Consider the following 12,837-nt stretch of genomic DNA (forward strand, 5'->3'; position numbering starts at 1 on the left):
TGTCTAACGTCAGTTACCATGAGATTGGGAGCTTCTACGTGAGCCCAGGAGTCTGGTCTACACTCCTAAAGACAATGCCAGTGCATATCTGTGAATTTACCCATTGATGAGAAAAGGATTTCCCAGAGACAATCAAAACACGATTTTCAATGACAAACCTGGCTAATATCTTCAAACCAACTGTTCCGGATAGCTAGAAGCCAACTTAAATGAAACGGATGAATTAAAAATGTAAAAATCTGGGCATGAGGCTTCCAGTCGGAAGTGAGAGGTGTTCGGAGTGGAATAAACACCTGCACCCCGAGTCAGAAGGGGCCGTGATTTACACCCCACAGACTCCATCACTAATGCGCCTCCAGCAAGGACAGAAACGACTGCCACCTCAGCAGAAGCGGCACTGAGCATTCAGAGCCTTCCAGAACTGCTGACTCAGTCTCTGACTCGTCAAGGATCTTGAGATGGGGAGAGGAGGGCAGGGAACAAGGCACACAATCAGCGAAGCAAACCCAGGGGGTAGAAAAGCCAGGGCAGGTAGAAACAGGGGCTGGTTGCTCACTTGTGCTCCTGGCTTCCCACCCACAGTGAGCAGTGAACGACCCGCTTTATTGCACTGGTCCTAACTAGGTGTGCACTGTGACTGCCATCACAGGGAGCCAGAGCGCCCAGCCCTGTGAGGTGATTCAAGCTTCTCTAAAATGAAAGGAGAGCTCCCATTATGCCCCCAACCCCTTCCTGGATCTGCACCAGCCCCTCCAGGCTCTGTCTGTCTTTATTCTATTCCGTTCTCTTCCACCCTGACACAGAATTCATTCCTCAATCCTTCTGCTTTCTCTTACCTGCCAAAACAAACATTGTTGGCAGATCGCCTTAATTACTACTCACTTCTCTTCTAATTAAAATATGGATTCTATCCTCAGCACCCCCTGAAAGTGTTCTGTGGAAGATTACCATTAACTCCTCAATTACCTAAGCTACCCAATTATCACTCCTGCTTCTATTCAGCCTCTCTGGCTAGTAGGCCCCAAACTTCCTGGCCCTCTGCTCTCCGGCTTCCGGAAGCCTTTCTCTCTAGGCCCTTGCTTTCTCTCGAGTCAGTTCCTCTGTCCTCTTTGCCAAGCCCACCTCTTCAGGCTACTCCCAAGATGTCTGTTCCTTGGGAATCCATGGGTGGTTATCTTCTCTTTTCACTTTCTCCTTTTCCCCTATTTTTATCCCTTCTATTCCCATGGTTTCAACTCAGGATGCCAAACCTATACCCAAATGTTCTCTGTAGCTACTGACCTGGGCACTGTGTTTCTCATACCTTCCAGAGGGCTCTATGTGAAAGACAGCCCAGGCATCTCAAACTCAAGAGGTTCCACACAGTTAATTACCTTGTTGCCAAAACCCAATCCCCTGCCTCCACTTCCTTCCTCAATGAGGTACCTGCTCTGCCCCAGCCTCAAGCTAGGAACCTCAGTTATCCTTACTTGTGTGACTCCCGTATCCCCACCCATCTGATCAAATTCTCCCCCAAAACGGGGTCACTGGAGAATACTCAAGCATCTGACCTAGGTCCAGCCTCTGCTTTGGAGACAGTCCTCGGCCTGATGCTAATCACCGCATGTTACTCCACCCCATGAGCTGCGGGCTGAGGCATCTCTGGATTTCTGGCAGATGGTTATTAATGAAATTACTCTTGAGAAATTCAACAGTGGCCATTCCGTTGATCCTGAAGTGTGACTGGGTTTGGTTGAGAAGTTACTAGCTGCTCTTCTCCTTACACACTTGGAGCAGAAAGGAGCTCCAGCCTGAACTGTAGGCTTTCTCCTATTTAGAACCAACTGCCCTACTGCACCTTCACCACCACACAAGGCTCCTTAAAGAGCTGGAAAGTTCTCCTTCCCTCTCTCCACCCCCGCCCCACACCTGAACAACAAAGGAGGAGCCAACTACCTGAGCCAGAATGGCCTGATTTTGACTAAACGCCACACACCAATAAAAGGAGGTGAGACACCGTTTAAACTTGATTTGTGGATACGTAGCTGTTATCTGGAACTCAGATAATTGAACCGAAAACCTTCAAGTGGACATGCCATTTGACAACGCACATAAGAAATGTCTTTAGTTAATTCATAGGACAAGATATTTTAGCGAGAGTCCTCTGGATTGGATGGGCAAGGGGACGAATGGGGGTCTCTAGCTTCCATTTATAAGGAGCAATCTCTTCCCTCTCACTGACAGCAGCCCAGCCCAAGAGAAAGTGAAGCGCTGGAAAGCAGACGCCGGAGCAGGGGGCGGAGAGCGGAGGTGGAAGCCAAACTCCACTGACTTCACTTCCTTTCTTCTTTTGCCAAGTGTTTATTAAGAGAAAGTGCACAGATGTTAAAGCCCCAAACTCAAGGGGACATTCTTCCTGTGTCGGCTTGCTAGCAGAGCCCTGTTTCTCTGTCTTCAGTGTCTTTACTTTCATTTTAGGAACTGCTCTGGGTATCACCAGCTCCCATGCTGCAGAGAAGACATTGATATTGATACATTTCAAATGGGGCCAGCTCTAGGACGTGTGGTGACACCAGGCTGGGGCCTCTGAAGCCAACACACCAGTACAGACAATTCTGCCCCCTCCCGTCCCCTCCCCACCACAGAGCACAGGAAGTCCCAGCCCTGCTGGTTCCAGAACATGCAGTCAATCCGCAGGGATGGGGGCAAGACCCGAAACTCCTCTGCCTTGTATACAAATACCATCCTGTTTTTATTTCCTTTACATGTTGATGCCACCAAATCTACAAGTCCAAAGCATTTGCTTTATTATGAAGAGCTAAAGGTCATTTTATTATCAAGAATATGAAAAAGTAATTACAGCTCTTCCGGAACATCCTCCGGATGTTAACCTCACAAGAAAAGGGTCCTTGTTTGGAAGACAGGGCCACATACTTGCTGTCTGCGTAATCACTGCACGGCCACAAAGCTGAAAAGTCTTTTGACAATTTCACTTCAGAAAACCATGTACTGAGAGGCCTGCTAGATGCTCAATACTGACCCATGCACCAGGATTCGTGCACTCCAGGAGCAATTACACGTATCCCGCACAGGGTTGAACACACACACACACACCCCCCCCCCAGAATCTCTGAGTCTTCTGGACTCTATGTAAACACTCCATTCACCGCTACACGAGCTGGTCAGTAACTCAGCAGCAGACAGAGGGAGAAGAGAGGAGGAAAAGGAAATGAAAACGAGGACCAGCCCTCTATGGGAGGGCGGCCAACCAACAGTGAGTCTATCCAGGTGGGGCAGAAGGAGACCCTGCATGGAGGGGCTCTGACTCTGACCACCAGGAAACTCTTTCACCCGCTGCAGGTGCAGGTGGGGCAAGGCCAGCGGGGTAAACTGCCACTCTGCTCCCCCTTCACACCCCCAACCCAAGGCTCAACATCATGTCCACGTGGAACTCCAGAAGAAACAGAGTTTGCAGCACGCCGATGACCTTGCTGGCGATACAATCCCCAATTATCCCACCCTAGGGTGCCAGCGCCCCCTGAGAGGCTGTTTTCCAGAGAGCGGGACAGGCCTGGCTTCAGTCAAGTGTTGGAGATTCTTTACCGGGAACACAGGCAGAGACTGACACGTCAGGCTCATCAAGTAGCCCAGGATTAATCCAAGCATGTTCATTAGACACTCAGCCCTCCCCTTCTTCTCGCAACAAAATGAAGGATCACTGTCTTAGAATAAAACTCAAAAGCCAGCTCAGAGCTAGTGGGCTGACTCTTCCTCCGCCTCTGTGTCTGGCTGCTCTCTGACCCGGGGAAACATATTTCACTTTGTAAAGCCTTATTTTTAGGCCTTATTTGCAAAACAAACACCACATCCTTATTCTTACTATCCCTTGTGGTTTCTATGATTCTAAATGAAAAAAAAAGTCTGTCATTATGAGTGCTTATGTATCTAGGTAAATAAAATGAGTAAATGAGTAAAGACAAATCTTCCACTATTATGTGGGCTGGGGATGACGGCTGGGTTCAAAAAGCAAACAAATGAGCCAGAGTATTAGATTTTATTAATATAAAAAATATATATTAGCCACATGTAATATATATGGATTTCAATATCTTTTGATGGATTTCAATATCCTTTGAACTCCCCGGAGGGGAAAATCCTATTAATTTGAACATAATTCACATCTCCACTGGTGGGTAAGATGTTTGTGCGAGAGGCGTCCTCACTGGGCCAGGGGCACGCGGGTGTCCCTCCGGCTGCTACAGGTCAGGGATTCATCCCATCCATTGGCGCCAGCGGAAAATAGGTGCCTCATGTCCTCAGCCATCTCATGCCCATCAATTACACTCCTGGGTTGCTTAGAGCTATGGCCTTTCTTCTTCTGAGGTTTAACACCAGATCCAGTTTAATAAGAGGAGGAAAAGTTACAACCCACTCAGAGGCAGGCTTGATAGCACCCGGATGAGACCCGATGTCATTACCCGTGTTCAGTCTTGTTAACGGCCACATATTAAAATGCAGAAGAGCCATTTTTAACTCATCAGAGACCTCGAGAATACTTGCTCTCAAGTGTTTTCCAGCAGAGGCCACCAGCGATTCAGGCAACTAGAAACATCTTTTTCATTTTCTTTAAGGTAAGCAGCTTGCTCTCAAAGCACAGTGGGCTTTAGAGTCAGGAATAAGGCTGATAAAGAAAAACTAGCTTCCACATATGCTTGAGAACATGCAACTCTACTTATGTGTTAAAAGGAAACAATCACCAATGACCATCGTTCCTGGAACCCTAGGTGGACAGTGGAAAGGTGGCTGGGGGTAGAATACAGTGGAAGCTCACGTGACCTTGAAGTGTCTTTCTTGCCTTTGAAACAAACAAACATAAAATTTTAAATTTTAAATAAACTTAAATAAATAAGCATACAAGCGATTCTCCCTCATGGTTCACCCATAACACATATCTTGTCCTAACATCCTTCCAATTTTCCTTCCACTGTGTTCTCTTCCAGGCTGCTTTCCAGGCAGACCACGGTACCTTGTCTCCAATGAGTTTCACTGTCAATTACTTTGAGAGCAGAGATTTTAAAACTTTTTTGCATGATCTTATTTACAGCACCAATGAAAATCTTCAAACAAAAGCTTTTACACAAGAGAAGTAGCCCTAATCTGGCTGAAGCAGGGAGTGGAGTCTTGCTTTTTGACAATGACCCCAACAGACTCCGAATTCTAGGGAAGTGGATGGAGAAGGACAGACTGTGCTGGGGCATTCAGTCGTGATGGGGAAGGAAGACTGCAGCCACCATCTTTATTCCACTTGAGCTCCTCCCCTTTAAGCCTCTAAAACTGTGCTGCCAGATATGGTATCCACACGGATTATTTAAATTTTAACTTTACTTACAATGAAATGAAATTATAAAATTCAATTCCTCAGCCACACTAGCCATATTTCAATAGAACCAGAGAATAAGTAAAGTTAACAGCTACCTCTCCTGCCCCCAGGTTCACAGGCTCCAGGGAAAGTAAGAAATGGGGGGCAGTCGTACCGAGCTTTACACTGCAATTCCAGAGCCTCATTTTCCATATGGAGAAAGATGGGGATAATTCCACAAGACTGTTTTGATTGCCGAATGAGACAACTTAAGAGAAAATGCTTTACAAGATACTGCAGAAATGCAAGGTGCTTTATTGCACAAATATTGCCAGTCTTAAAGCTATGATTTTTTTTTTAATCACCTGTAGAATACGAACAGTGATTCCTGTTCTGGGAAAGAGTCAGACACCCATTGATCTCTTGGCTTGGCATGAGATGAAACCGGAACAGGAGCGTCTGAGCTCTCCCCAGGCTCCCCTTTCAAATCTCATCAGGCTGGTCTGGTGGCATCCTTGACCCAGAGCAGAGTGAAGGATGTAACTAGAATCCAGGCTGTAAAAGAATGGGAATCATGACCGGTGTTGTTCCCTGAACACTGAGAAGAGTGACCGATCTGTAGTAGGGACGCAATAACTACTTGTTGTATAAACAAAAGATCATCATGGCCAAGTTGCTGACGTGAAGATTTGCATGGCCCCTGCTGCAAATGAACAAATGAAAAACAAGAGCGCCTGGGCGCTTTCGTGGTTGACGGTGTGTCCTCCTCAGGACGGCACAGCTCTCAGGACAGCGCCAGAGTGGACGGTGGGGGGTGGGGGGAGTGGAGGTGGCTGCCAATGTTTTGTTGGGGCGGGGGGCTGTTTAGCTACTGTGTGTTGAATGCCACCACGTTCTAAAACAGTGCTAAAGGCTTTCCAAACTCCTCGCCCTCCCTCACGGGGAAGAGATCATTACCCTCACTTTACAAGTGAAGAAACTGACGCCACAAGGTTCAGTAACTGGCCGAGGACACACAGTGGTGAACAGGGGAGGACCTGGGATCTGAACCAAGGTCTGTGTGACTCCAGGCCTATTTTTTTTCTTTACTTCCCTACAAGGTCTCAAACTGACAGTGTAAACACACAGATCACAGTTCAAGGTTCTGGAGCGCAGGCATGGTGCCTGCCACCAAAAACCCAAGTGTATAACTGGAAGGACCAGAGAACATCCCGTCCTCATGCCCGTCCACACAGTCCGTGTGTCTGTGTCTCGCCAGGCACGGCATGAGCAGCAGAGGTCAGCAGGCCGTGAGGATTTTAGATTATACTAGCGCCGAGCTTCCCTGGGAGCTAGGAAATTGTTCTCATGTTACAGATGAAGGGCAAGGAGGCTGCTTCTTGGAGGTCTTTCCCTTTAAAGGTGAGGCCTAAAGCTTTCAGAACTAAAGGTGGAGTGACAGCCAGACCGGTTGTTTTAAAAAACCAGTTGTGCTCTTAAATAGCTGTGTGACATCTGCCAGGTTACCTACCCTCTCTATGCTTCATTTCTCACCTGTAAGGTGAGGAAATAACAACAACAACAATGATATCTACCTAATGGTCTTCTAAAGATTAAATGACATGATACATGAATGTCTCTGCTCAAGACTTCCCGGACACCACGGGGAAGTAACAACAACAGTCACGAAATAGGGGTCCTCAAAAGCTCCTAGGACCTCACTATGTGTTAAAAAACAAACACACACAAAAGCTTCCCCGAGACTCCAAGTTAACAGTTTACACTTGTTGAAGAGAGTAGTGTCCAACAGCCCACGTGGTCTGAAAAAGTTAGCGCGTGGAGGGAGGTGGACTTTTCTTATTCCTCTTGTTCCTTCAGCAAAAAGTCAGAACATGAGGTTTTAAAACTAAGGCCCTGGAAGAAATTCCCCAGGGAGAGGGCAGTGGGCCGTGTCAGAAAACCAAACGGGAAGCTTAGAGGCAGCAGAGTGAGGTGAGGATAGCAAGGACTCGGAAGCCACGCTGCATGGGTTCAAGCTCAGTATTAACTCTGCAACCCTGGGCAGGTGACTTCAGCTGCCGTGCCTCAGTTTCCTCATCTGCACCTGCCCCTCGGTGTTGTGAGCATTAAACAAGGTAACAGGTGTGATGTGCCGGGAACAGTGCCCGGCGGGGATGATCTTCATTGCTGCTGTTGTTTTTATTGTGGTGACTTGGGGCAGACAGGCTCCACGGGCAAGCGGCAAGGCCAGATTCTATAGAAGTCTCTGCTGATGTGACCATCACGATGTGATGGCAGTGGTCATCTCGCCATATCAAGTTCTCTTGGAAGAGTTGAAAAAACTCAAATCCATCTTCTCAGGTTTTAGACCTAAAAGTGATACTTCTGCAGACAAAGTTGCCACAGGACCACTGTTGAGCAGATGCCTTGAGCTTTCTGCCACTTTCAAGGGAACAAACACCCCAGAAGGGTGATCAGAGCAGAAGCGTCTCTTGACCAGCTGTGCTGACCTTCCCGAGCCAGGAGCGAGCCACAAGCGGGAAGAGAGGAGGCAGGAGCCGAGACCCGGTGCTCGACAGGCTCTGCGGGTTCCTGCCGTGAGGCCCAGGGCAGGCATCACTCTCCCTTTCTCCTGAAGAACGAGGCATCCATGGCGGATGCTCTCCCAGCCCCCTTCCAGGGAGAAACTGCTGTGTTTCAACAACACAGCTTCAAAGGCACAAGCTATGGGTCAGATCAGTTCAAGTCGTGCCTCCGTCACTTCTGGGCTACGTGGCTGCAGGCAAGGAGGTGGCCTCTCTGAGCTTCATTTTCCCAATTACAAAATGGGCCTAATACCTGCACCTGGGGAAGTTCTTTCTGTAAAGGGCCAGCTAGTAAATATTTCAGGCTTTGTGGCCCATCTGGGCTCTGTCCTAACTACTTAACTCGGCTGATGCAGCACAAAAGCAGCCACAGACAACAGGTAAAGAGTGGGCGGGGCTGGGTTCCAATAACGCTTCAGGAACAAACACGGTGGCAGAACACAGGTGGCAGACCAGATTCGGCCATGGGTAGTCTGCCAACCCCTGTTCTTAAAGATCAAGTGGGAAAAGCATGGTGGTCATTTATATTTTGATCAATAATGCCAACTTTGCAATGTATAATGCACATGAAGGATTTGCACATAGTAACTGCTCACTCATGGTAATCTAATATTAATATTAAAGACACAAACTTTGCATGTGAATATTTTATAAGTGTATAAGCACTGTCCACCCTCATTTGCCAGGCCCCCCTCTGCGTTGGAGCCTTTGAAAAACAACAATAAGTAAATTTATTCCTCTTCAAGATTTATCCTGGAGGAAACTACGACCTTCTCATGCACTCGTTTTGTATTTTGAGCAGCTCTCGTGTGCAGCCCTGTGTTCCTTGTGGTAATGAGTCCCTGTCCTTCTTCAGTCTTTAGATCAATGCTGTCCAAAAGAACTTCCTGCGACCATGGAAGTGTTCTTTATATCTGCTATCCAATACAGCAGCCACTAGCCGCACGTGGCTACCGAGCCCTTGAAATGTGGCTAGTGTTACTGAGAAAACAAATTTTTGACTTAAATTGTTTTAAATTGCTACAAGTGGCTACATATTGGACAGTTGGTTTTTGTTGTCCTTGTTTCTCCTTTTCTTATATTGTTTTCCATTTGTAAACTGTCTCAAAATCTTTGAGGAATATGATGCACAAAAGGATTTAAAACCAGAATAAAAATGAGCCTTAGCAAGAGTTGTGATGCAGTTTACAACATTCGCTCAAACAAGCAAACATCATGCCGAGGTCCCATCTAGACCAAGTGGCCCAGAGATGGCGCCCCTGGAGGAACCTGCCATCTTGGCAGAGTGCTGACAGGTGCTAAGGAACTGACATTCCAGGTGACAAGTGAAGGTGGGTGATCTGGGAAGGCTAACAGTCATCAAGGGAATTCAGAGAAGGTGAGATGAGGGTGGAGGGGGAGAAGGGAGGGGGGAATCCCTGCTTCTGAACTGGGCGGACTCAATTTTACAGACAGAAAAATCAATGCTGGTAATTGACTTTGCTGGATTCAAGAGTGACTCTGGATTCCCGGCATGCAGGGTCGTAACCTGAACTTCCTGTTCACAGTGGAATTCACGACCACAGGCACGCCAGGGAGCCGCCGGGAGCATCAAAGCCTGTGAGGCATTGGGATACATCATACAAGAATGTTCCACGAGAAAAGGCACTGCCGCTGATTTTACTCTAAAGAAAGCAAGAAAGTTCCATTGCCCCTGGTAAACGTGCTCTGGTAGGACAGGAGACCTCCGCACTGTAAGAATGATCCAACCATGGGCAAAGCACGTGGGGCAGGAATGATTACTCCATGAAATAATCCCGGGGATTCTCCGCAGTCAACCTTTACAAATATTTTGATCTTGGGCAACAACAAAATAGTATAGAAATGAGGTCCTTTCCTTACATGGATGTGGGAAATAGTCTACAGATATCAACTTCGGGGGGACCAAAGCTTTCGTGTCATATAAACTATCTGCATGGGCAAAGCCAGCCCGTGCTTCCCTGGGTGGCAGCAACCATCAGCCATTGGCAACCTTTCAAAAGAACGGTGCCTGGGGTCTGATGCCTCCTTCTTGGTGATCCAGAGACGAACGGTGGTGGTGAGTCGAGAGGAGGGTAGAGGTGTGTGTCCGTGTGTGCAACACAGCATGTGCGCAGGCCTGGGTGGAAGGCCTGCATCAGCCACAAGGGGACTCTGCCCTTTTGAGAGAGGATGTTACAAGAAACTGCTTCGGATTTAAGGCAGAGCTGGCGAACTTTCGGAGTGTCGGGTGGGAGGCCTGGTGGCAGCCACTGCAGGGAGCCCCCAGGGCCTGTGAGCAGAACAGGCCTGATTACAGGAACCTCAGATGTGCGGCAAGCTCGCGGAAACAGGCTGACCAACCACAGGCCTCATTTCTAGCATTTCCCATAAGGATCCCCAACTCAAACACAGGCCAGAGGAGGCACCGAGTTTACCGTCCAAGGTCTCCCCTCGGGAGGAGGCACAGCATCCGACCGACTGGGACGATCGCCCACCACAGCCCCTTACGGGTCACTGGAGAGGGGGAAAGAGCCTGTTAGTACTGCCCAATCTGTTTAAAAGAAAGCCCTACGACCTCACAGAGCTGTTGAGTAATAAAGAGAAACAACATGGGAGATGAAGAGAGCCTCCAGGAATGAGGAACGTGATCAAAAGGGAAAGGTAAGCATTGTGAGGTCTGTGCTCGGATGGAAACAACACCTGGAAAGGGAGACCCCGCCCCCCACAGCATTTTGAATCAATAAGATGGTAAGAGCTTAGCTCTCAGCTGAAGTATTTTAGCTTTAAACTGGGGGCTTCAGTTCAAATAGCCCTTCAAGGCCTGCCTGTGAAGGCTGACCGGGTCAGAGTGGAGGCAAGTCAATCAGCAAACACACCTGCCTCCTAGCACCTGCCACCACCATGAGGCTGCAACGAGTGAATCCAGGCAAGCACTTGGGCGGAGCCCCAGGCAGAGTACCCGCAAGGCCGGGGGTCTGCACATGCAAGGTGCTGTTTTGAAGCCTCTTGTCTCATCCAGCACTGGGTTCTGTATAATTTTCTTCTTGCTATTTTTTAAAAATTGTGGTAAAATATGCATAACATAGCACTTACTGTTTTAACCATTTTTAAGTGTGCAGTTCAGTGGTATTAAGTGCACTCACATTGTTGTGCAACCACCGCCACCATCCATCTCTGGAACTTTTTCATCTTCCCAAACTACAGCTCCACACTCCTGGAACACTAACTCCCTGTCCCCCGTCCCCCAGCCCCTGGCCACCACCTTCGACTTCCTGTCTCTGTGAGTGTGACCACTCTAGGTACCTCATACAATTGGAATCACAGAGTATTGTCCTGGCTTTTACTTCACTGAGCATAATGTCCTCAAGGTTCGTCCATGTTGTAGCAGGTGTCCCTCTTTTTTAAGGCTGAATACTATTCCATTGTGTGTATACAACGTATTTTGTTTATCCCTTCATGTGTCAGTGGACATCTAGGTTGTTTCCACCTTTTGTCTACTGTGAAGAATGCGGCTGTGAACACTGATGTACAGGTGTCTGTTTGAGTCCTTTCATTCAATTCTTCCGCATGTATACTTAGGAGGGGAATTGCTGGATCGTATGGTAATTCTATATTTAATTTTTTCAGGAACGCCTATGATACCCCACAAAAAGACTTGAAGCTTCAAAGAGCTGGCAGGGTGATGAGAAAAATACTTTATTCATGTTTGTTCTACAATTGTTCACTGGTGCTGCTATAAAGTTGTTCTACTTTTTCGGGGCGTGACACAACAATTTTCTGTCCCAGTCGGTCATGTCTGCTCCACTTCAGCCACTGGAACACCATGGTGAGGCAAACCGCTCCACCTCTGAAATTCCCAATCAGAACCTGCAAGAGCATCAGCTGCCTGAGAGAAGAGCCTCCTGTCTGCTGCGGATGGACATCCGGTCCCTCACGGATGCGCTCCTCGTGTCTCTCCTCCACGCGGAACTCCCTAGCATTTTGAGCCTGCCCTCTGACCCCAGGGAACTACTGCCTCAAACCATCTCTGTCCTCCCAGTCGTCACTCTCCAAGACACACTTTCCTCTGGGACCCTCAGCTTCTGCTCTCATCCTTTTTTCAAGTCTCTGGTGGCTTCTTCCATTTCCTTTGCTGGCTTTTGCTCTGCCATACATTTATGGAAAGTCGCCAAAAAAGCGTATTCAATAAGAGTCTGTCCCTGGCTCTCTTTTGTCTGAACATTCTCTTCCTTAAAGGTTTGATTCTTTTTGTGGATGATTTCCAAACCTACACCCCTGAGCCTGATTTCTTTCCCAAGCGTGAGACCTGTGTTTCCAGCTGCCTGCAGGACTTCATTATTGCCCCTCTAGCAAGCTCATCTTCCCTCCATTATACTTGCTTCGTCTTTTCTTCTTTAATTTCATGACCATCCTCCCTGTTAACCAGGCTCAAAGCTCCAGGGGGCTCCTCTTCCCTTCTCCTGTGTCCCGTGAGCCCTGAGTTGTCTGCTCACTGACATCTCGACATCCAGTCTTTCCTGTCCTCGCAGCTAGACTTCTGCCCTCCTTCCAAGTGACTCTATCTCAGGTTTCTTCTAAAAGATGCACCTGATCCTTCTTGAAAACCGTGTGCCCACAGCTTATCCCGAGTACCTGGCTGCATGACTTCCCTGGATCCCGGCTCCCTGCCAGCTGTAAGCTGAGTTTTGTACACTGCAGAATCCGCCAAGGCATACTGTCCCAGAGCGCATCTTCTTCATCCATCTCTGGGGAAGGACTTGGCCAGTTTGTGCTCAGCGACTGCCAGTCATTCCAGGGCTGGAATCTGGGACTTCTGACTGAACGCCAAAGGCTGTCAGTGGCTTTCTCTGAATGCCTTTGAACAGCTGAGTGAAACAGCCTTGCTTTCAAGAGGAAAAGCATTCTTCGTGTTTTCCGAAGTCACCAGACCTGTTT

General features: G+C 48.1%; 1 protein-coding gene across 3 annotated transcripts in view; it reads right to left on the bottom strand.

Annotated features, from left to right (window-relative positions):
• Window positions 1-12,837, bottom strand: part of FARP1 (FERM, ARH/RhoGEF and pleckstrin domain protein 1) — a 288,311-nt gene that overhangs the window by 26,730 nt on the left and 248,744 nt on the right. The gene's annotated exons all lie outside the window — the stretch shown is intronic.

Source organism: Equus quagga, chromosome 6, assembly GCF_021613505.1.
Source record: "Equus quagga isolate Etosha38 chromosome 6, UCLA_HA_Equagga_1.0, whole genome shotgun sequence".
NCBI lineage: Eukaryota > Metazoa > Chordata > Mammalia > Perissodactyla > Equidae > Equus > Equus quagga.